The sequence below is a fragment of the Octopus bimaculoides genome, chromosome 22, assembly GCF_046866305.1.
Source record: "Octopus bimaculoides isolate indiv1 chromosome 22, ASM4686630v1, whole genome shotgun sequence".
In the NCBI taxonomy this organism is placed as follows: domain Eukaryota; kingdom Metazoa; phylum Mollusca; class Cephalopoda; order Octopoda; family Octopodidae; genus Octopus; species Octopus bimaculoides.
Genome location: NC_142949.1, coordinates 37,768,638 through 37,778,328, shown reverse-complemented (window position 1 = coordinate 37,778,328; position 9,691 = coordinate 37,768,638). Strand labels below are relative to the sequence as shown.

The following is a 9,691-nucleotide window of genomic DNA, read 5'->3' as shown; positions in this document are numbered from 1 at the left end:
GTATATCTATGTATGAATACATACATACAAGTATATGTATAAATAAATATATATGATATATATGAGATATATATATATATATATATATATATATATATATATATATATACGTAAGTAGGAGTGTGCGAACTGAAGACGTTATATATACATAATATGACGTATATATATACAGTAGGGGTGTGTCAAGTTAAAACATAAGTAGAAGATATTTCTAGTAATACATTTTTAATATATTTATATTTATAAATGCATGTATGTACTCACACACACATTTTCACAGGCACATACACAGACTTATACACGTAAACATAACGTACACAGTGATATAAATACATACACATATAAAAAATTAATTTCTTAAAAGCAATACATAAGAGAGAAAACAATCCATAAACTTGGGAGACAGACTGACGTCTGTTCAATCATAAGATGGAATATTTCTAAACCAAAATCTCGCTGTCTGCTACTCCTACATTCTCCCTCCTCCCATACACAATTCCAATCTCGTTATTATTCCCTCTTTCACACCAGCTCTGTATACTTCTCTTTTCATCAAGTCATATATGTTTTCCATTTTCATTACTATTTTAGCCTTATTTATTTTTAAGACCTCCTCACACCATACAAACACACATATATATATATGTATGTATATACATATATATGCATATATTACAGTTATTCAAACAATGTAATCTATTTATCTATCTGCCCATTTATCAACCTATCTAAGTAGCTCTTTGTTTATATGTGTGTATACGCAAACAGATATGCACACAAACACACATCTGCATATATACTTTGTACGGATATATGTGAGAATATTTGAAAATGAATTCACATTAGATATATACATACATACGCCTATAAATATATTTGAGAGCGGAAGCCTGTATGTCTGGGTTGCTGCGCATATGTATATATACGCATATGCGCGTATAATTATTTGCATCATGGGTGTGTTAAACTCTCGTTAGTATATATATATATATATATATATATATATATATATATATATATATATATATATGCATTCGTTGCAGTTCTTTATATTGTACATACCTTCACCGCTTCAGTTTTCATACAGTGCTTGTTTTACTTCGATCTGGTTATGCAAGTTGTAATTCTTCATCTCATGCCGCATCGGTTAGAGAAGAAGGATCGATGTGAACGTAAACCACACAACTACGTCACAATCATTGCCATTCACATAATCGAGATCGCCATCGTCGTGCTGCTGTTGGTCGTCGTTTTTGTCCTAGAGATGGTCATCATCATCATCATCATCACCATCATCATCATCATCATCATCTTCAACATCATCGTCGTCGTCCTCTTCCTTATAATCAACGTAGTTCACTTCAACGTCATCATCATCGACAGACAACAACTGAATAAAAACAAACAGAATCAATACACGTAAAACGTTAAGTCTCTACCGTCTTGTGTTTGCTTCATAATTCTATTTCCAGTTAAAATTTTTCTCTTGTTTCGTTTAAAGAAATAACAAAAAAAAAGTGTAAAAAAAAAATGAAATAAATGTAACACGAGACATTTCTTTTAAAATATATACATTGCTTCATTTGTTTGATAATAACTGTGATAACATTTAGTATACAACAACAATGAAAAAATATTGTAGAACATTCGGTCAAGAGGAAGAGGGAGATATGGAAGCAAAATGGGGAAGAAAGAACAGAAATGAGGAAAATGATGATGATGGATAATGAAGGCAAAGGCGACGACGGCGAAGATGATGACGATGATGATGATGTGGATGATGGTGGTGGTAGTAGTGAATGGTGATGGTGGTGGTGAATAATGGTAGTAGTGAATGGTGGTGGTAGTGGTGGTGGGGATAATGATAATAACAAATGGAAATAAGGCAAATCATATGGAAAAGAACTACAACATCAGCATCGTCATCGATAACAGCAATAATGATGATGACAAATAGAGAACGTTGTAGCAGCAGCAGCAGCAGCAGCAGCAGCAGTACCAGTAGCAGTAGTAGTAGTAGTAGTAGTAGTAGTAGTAGTAGTAGTAGTAGTAGTATGATAAGGAGGAGGAGGAAGAAGAAGAAGAAGAAGAAGAAGAAGAAGAAGAAGAAGAAGAAGAAGAAGAAGAAGAAGAAGAAGAAGAAGAAGAAGAAGAAGAAGAAGAAGAAGAAGAAGAAATGTAATGGAAAAGAGAAAGAAACATGATAGCATAGAAAACTGAAAACAACAACCCGAACACTAGCAAGAACAAAAAAAAAATTATAAAAAAAACATCAATAAAATAAATAGATATTAAGCGAAGAAATCGTTTCCAAATTTGGTGGGAAAAAAAAAACAAACAAGAAAAGAATTGCACAGACAAGAAAAAAATTGAAAAATATCTATTAGTTGAATGTTTAAAATGAATTATCTCGATTTGAAGTTAAACATACCCACATACCTATCTACCTACCTACATATATACATGACATACATTTACAAATATATTTACTTATGTATATATATATATATATATATATATATATATATATATATATATATGTATATATTTATATATATATATATATACATATGTATGTGTATATATACATATATATATATATATATATATATATATATATATATATATATATATATATATATATATATATATATATATATGTATATATATGTATATATATGCGTATATATATATATATATATATATATATATATATATATATATATATATATATATGTATATATATGTATATATATGCGTATATATATATATATATATATATATATATGTTTATCCTTTTTGCGTGTGAAACAATATTCAAGTGGTTTTAATGCAGTGGTTATATATTACAGTTTGAACTTATTTCGATATAAAATAGACTTCGTTTTCGATTCTCACATTATTCATAAGTTATATGCGCAGCCACCACTACCACCACCACCAACACCGCCATCAGAGACACCGTCACCACCACTGCCACCTTTGCTATGAAAACCGTCATCAACACCACTACCAAACATTAGCAACACTTTCACCATCACGACCACCACAACTACCACCATCGTTTCATCAAAGAAATCACCACAGTCAGTATGAACACTCCGACATCACCTCCAATATCACCTTCTCCGCAAGAGACAGAAGGCCTGAAAATTTAGGGGAGTGGGTTAGTCGGCCCCAGGGCTCAACTGGTACTTATTTTATCGGCAACGATTCTGTCACTTCATTGCCCTTGGCCGGATATAGATAATGCATTCTGCTGTTTCTGTATATATATACGACGGTCGTTTTTCAGCTTCCGTCTACCAAAAACACTCACAAGATGCCACGCAGTGGGACTGAACACAGACCATGTGGTTGGAGAGGAAAGCTTCTTACCACACAACTACGCCTGTGCCTATATATATATATATACATATATATATATATATATATATATATATATATATATATATATATATATATATATATATATATATATATATATATATATATATATATATATATATATATATATATATATATATATATATATATATATATATATATATATATATAAATACGCATATATTTGTTTATGCATACATTTATAAACACTAATAGAGACACATGAACAGATACACAGAGATAAACTCACAACAGGCACACGTTTATTCCTATACGCTCATCTAGGTTGATAAACACACATAAGAAACTAGCATGATAGAAATACCACAGTATTTGTTTTCAATTCGTAAAAGACATTTAAGCTGACATCTATAATACATTTTGATTGAAAGAATTGCTTTACTGCTGTGTGGTATTCATTCTTCTCCCTTTCTCATTCTCATTCAATATTTTCAATTAGAGGTTACCAATTATTCTTTTACTTCTAATTTTTCACACACCTCTCCATCGTTCTCTTCTGTGTATTTTCCTCAGCTTTGAACTGTCCCCTAACTTTTAATTACTGTTTATATCACAGTCTCGAAATGTATGAATGTATACGTCATCGTACCTCTTCATCATCGTTTCTACCGTCGTCATCATCAATAGTGTCATCCTCATTAGCCGCTGCGTTTCCAACATAGTCATATTTATGACCCGACACAACAAGAAATGACAACCAAGATGATCCCCTCCAGCTTTAACAGCATCAGCACCATGATCATCACTATCAACACCATCACCACAACTACTGCAACTATCATGAACAATACTAAAGTCACCTCCCAAAAATAACCACCACATCGACATTAACAGCACTAACGACAACACAACCACTTCTAATACCTTTATGAAGAACACCGTCATTGAAAACAAAACTACAATTTTATTCACACCATTATTATAAAATCATCATCGCCATCCTCCTCGTTATCATTACTAGTAAACAGACAGAATTCTGAAGTTACTCTATTTTAGCATTGGTTTCATGATGCTGCGTCGTTATAATACTCTACTCTATGCGGGTTCGCAAGAAGTTAATGCAATTAATGTATGTTAATATCAACCGAAACCTGTGTCGTTACGCTCGCTAGGTATTTGTATTGTGTGTCAATGTACAAAGTGGAGCTATTTGTTTTCCTTTGGCTTCCAGCATGCGACTGGGAGTTAAACTCAAGCGTGGCATGCAGGAAATTACTGATGCAAAAATCCTTTTTGACGGCAACACTAGTTGTGTTGGAAAATGTGGTAATTATTAATTTCCTCAGCTTGTTAGCTACTTGCCACTCGCACTGTTCAAAATCATGAGCCCATCATCCCTGTACATGCATGCACTTATCCTAATAAAAGAACAATCCACTTTGTTGGAGAGGAACAACCATGACATTTCAGATATAGTGATCAATCAAATTTATCCACGAAAAGATTTTAGCCGACCGTTTCATTCTTGTTCTAACAGTAAACATCATTTTAAAAAGAAAATGAATTCTGTGATGTATAAGGAATCTCAGATTGATGTGAGTTCTGGTGATATTGGCGACTTTTATTGACGATTCTAGATCATGGAAATTTAAAATTCAATGGTGTTGATAGGGAAAAATGGTATTGTTTTTAAGAAAATGAAAGATCATTTCCATAAAAATTGCTTTTCTACTGCCAATAGATGAAAAAGTTACATAGAAAATATACTTATAAACTTAAGAGTCACAGGCACCAATAAAATTATACGCTAAGCTTCTCAGACGTGGGAATGCATCATATCTGCTCGGAGCACCTTTGTAAAATAAACAGACGACAAAACAGCAAACATCTAAAACGGTTATACATAAGACGTGTATGATCTTTAAAAACTCTCATATAATCCATTCTTGTCTGCCTAAACTATACAAATATATACATACATACAGGCACACACACACACACACACGCACACACACACACACACACACACACACACACACACAGAGACACACACACACACACACACACACACACACACATACACACACACACACACACACACACACACACACACACACATATATATATATATATATATATATATGCATATATATCAAAGTTCAGATTGTCTAGACAGGGTTGCATGCAACAAAAGGAGCCCACATGAAATTGTTCTGATATTTCTAATAGAAATCTCTTTGCCTATATTTCCAAAAACTCTGCTGAGTTCCACTTATTTCTCATTCTTTTCCGAATTTTTCAGATTCAAAGGTAACTTATGAACAGCTTGTGTATTGCGATCTTGTTAACTTAATGATATTTTATCTCAAATATTTCTACAGCGTTATGCTTTCTAACGCTGTTTCACATTTATTATGACACAAAATACGAGTCTAATTTAATCCTATTTCCATTGCGTACACAGAATATATATGTGTGTGTGTGAGAGTGTGTGTGTTTGTGTGTGTTTATGTATGTATGTGTGTGTGTGTTTGTGAGTGTTTGTGTAGGCATGTGTGTGTGAGTGTGTGTGTGTTTGTGTGTATGTATGTTTATGTGTATATATGTTTGTGTGTGTGAGTGTGTGTGCGTGTGATTCTGTGTGTGAGTGTGTGTGTGTTTGTGTGTGCATATGTGCATGAGGGAGAGAGAAGGGGGAATGCTTCAAATGTTTCGTTATTATGCACATCCCTAAATTTGCATATTCTTAATTTATTAATCTTAATTAGATATTTCTAATTCGAAACGCGCTAATCACACATACATGTAATCCTATTAACTATTTTTACTCGATATATGTTCCTACGTAAATCTTGCAGTTGATGGACCTAATGATATTTTCCTAATTATATACCCTTAATTTTATATTTCTAATTACCGGTTCCCTTATTACATAGTTTCTTAACGTATACCGAGCAATTAAAAAATATGCAAATGCATGACGGTATGCTAATTATACATTTGAAATTACAGATTTCGAATTTCATATCCTTAATTACAGACAACAGCAATTATATCCCCTATTTAGAAATCCTTAATAACCTCTTACATCAACAGTAGGCCAAGGGCACGTTCATTTTTATTTATGATAGTCGACCGAAGTATGGTTGATATGGATTTATTATAAGTAGATAATACCTAGTGATTTCGAATTGTTTTACGATATAAGTGGGTTATGTGAACGTATTTCACATAACCCACTTATGTTAAAGTGGGTTGAAAAGACTTTTGGAATGAAACATTCGTTGGCTGCCCGTGGGACGTGAAATCCACATCTTATGTAAACACAATGATTTTATACCACTGTACCAAAGAAAGCACTCGAAAATCTCTCTCCATTCTAGAAACTTTATTCTTACAAGTGGGAATTTATGTTGTTGACGTCATAAGAATTTATTAACTTTGAAATGATGTAAAATAATGCTTTTGTTTGGAAAGGTAGATCTCGAAGCTGATAAAACTATACACAGGCTCTCTCTCTCCCTCTCTTTCTCTCTCTCACACTCACACATACACACACAACTGTACACATAAATTCAAATACATATTAACATTTTCACGATAAACACGTGTTGATCGCATTGTTTCGGCAGTCTATATTTACTAATCTAGATTTCTGCTAGATCTCTAGACAAATACAGTATAATGTATGAGAATGTTGTGATCAGGTCTTCGTTTTTTTTCCTATCCGCTTTTGTTTTACGTCATGTGATGTCCTACTTTGTAATTGTTTCTTGTTATAAATGCATAATGATTCGACAATATAGCCTCATTCTCTAATGCCCATTCAAGCATTTATATTCTTGTTATGTATACACTCTCAACGCTGAAATCAAATAGTCAAACTTATAAACCACACTGCTGTGTATATCCTATGTTCACAGTTCTAATGCTGGTTTGTTCAAGCTAGAAATTTAAGAAAATAATAAAAATAACACACAATTTTACTGTTTTGTACTACATATGATTGCGTGTAATACATTTTCCATTCAGTTTAATAGGATTTTTGACAACGTTTTCACTAATCTATAATATTTTTATTCTTTTTGCTTTTAGTTCATTACATGTACTTGTGTTTTATTGAAGTTTTTTTTTTCTAATATCTTTTCTGTGTTGAATTTGGTTTTTCTATTGATCTATAGCTTGCTGTATGTCAATCTGGTTTGTATTTCTGGTGTTTATTTTTTGCGGTCAGTGTTTGTTTTATGCTATAGATTTATTGCTGTATATGGTGTGTATTTATTTTGTGGTGCAATAACATAAAGCCCTCAATGTAATCTTGTGTCAGAAGTATGTAGATTCTGATATATCATTATTTACTCGGACAGTAAACATGGCTAATATTATCCGACCACATTTCCGTTCGATAGGTTTCTCGGTTAATATATATATATATATATATATATATATATATATATATATATATATATATATATATATATTAACACATTGGAAAGAAATGACTTTTAAGTAATTTACACAGCTGACACTATTTAGCAAGTTTATATTTTTGTTTTATGCCTCTTAGTTTTTTTGTTTTTTTTTGTAGATTGGGCATATGCACAGTGGAGTGAAAACTTTTGAACGGAAACAACGGGGTATGATAGTGTTATCTTTTGTGACTTGTACACAAGCACTCACAAAGTTACAAACAAATGCACACACATCACATGCACACACACACACACACACACACACACACACATATATATATATATATATATATATATATATATATATATGTATATATATTTAGACACACAAACACTCACAAACACTCACACACATATATATTTATAGTTAAAGAGAGAGAGAGAGAGAGAGAGAGGAAAGAGAGAGAGAATGTGGTGTATATATTCATGTCTATTTAGGTAGGTATATTGGTAAACAAATAGTTTAGGTTTAAAATGAAAATAACCATAGCTTATATTATTCAAGCACGATTCCGTAAGATAAAGTTTTCAGTCGACTGTTATATATGAGTTATAAAAAGACAATAGAAGTCGATGATGTGTACTTTTACCTAGCGTTTCAAAATTTCGGATGGGGATCTCTTCTCAGGGAATCTTTGTACATTTCGTGTTAAGATCTGACCTTCTAGTTCTGTAATGTGTCTATACTTCTATCTGTCACTGTTATGGCTAAAAAAAAAACAGAAATTTCAATCCGTATATACATGCACGCATACATACATACATACATACATACATGCATGCATGCATACATACATACATACATACATACATACATGTGTTGATGACAAAAACAACTGGAATTAATAACGATATTTTCAGCTGAAATAGGCATGGAATTTGGCCCAAAGAAATGTTCATATTTGGTTATAGAACTAGGAAAGCCAGTACCCTAAACCTAAAACGTATGCACCAACGGTCTCTCTATCTCCCCTATTTCACACAAATAATGTTACAAGTACCTAGGCATAGACGAAAATGTATCATATGAAGGCACTGAGAATAAAGATAGAGTGACCTGAGAATATTATACCAAACTTGGGAAAATATGGCAGTCGAGACTCACTTCTTACAACAAAACAATATCCCACAATGCATTTGCAGTTCCAGTGCTGATCCCAACATTTGGGATAATTGATTGGTCTGTAGATATCCGTAGATATCAAAACCCGCAAAAATCCTGACAACAACTGGGAAATTTCACAGAGACAGTGATATTGACAGGCCTGTAGAGCAGGTCAATCTGTGGTTCATTCTCCATATTCATAAAGCTGACTTCAACTGAAATATCATAGCATTTAGAGGGAAATACTCCATCATTTAAATAATATCATTGCTGATGTTGTACTGTGTGGTGAATAGTGAATAGTTGTGGTAAATATCTTATGTGAGGGTAACTGAGATATTTGATCATTTAACCCGTCTATGCGTCCAGATAATCACTGACACAATATAATTTATGTTCACACTGTACAAAGTGTGTTCCTTCGGCAAGACGTCTGCTAAATCAATAGAGAATCAGAGAACCATTGTTATATTTAAGTTAGACATACTGATTGACAGGAAAGAATTATACAATTAATTAAAGACTTAACGACTTAAGTAAGATAAAATAGATAAGTGATTCATCATTCAATTATCGGATATCTTCATAGATGAATGGTAAGCACATTTATATAACAGAGGGTTGTTACAAAGTACCTCGTTGAAAAATGGACACGCACCCAAACGTATATGACGGTGAAAATCCGTGAAGTAGAAACAGTACGGTATATTGTTTTTTATAGTTTGTATATATCTCTTTTATTATAAATGCAAACAACACCACGGAG

The 9,691-nt window shown here is 32.4% G+C and overlaps 1 long non-coding RNA gene across 1 annotated transcript in view; it reads right to left on the bottom strand.

The window, feature by feature from the left end:
• Positions 1-1,068: 1,068 nt before the first annotated feature.
• The window catches only part of LOC149131448 (uncharacterized), a 36,373-nt gene continuing 27,750 nt past the window's right edge, over positions 1,069-9,691 (bottom strand). The window contains exon 3 of the long non-coding RNA XR_016238014.1: positions 1,069-1,390. This is a non-coding gene — a long non-coding RNA (uncharacterized LOC149131448). The remainder of the gene's footprint in view (positions 1,391-9,691) is intronic.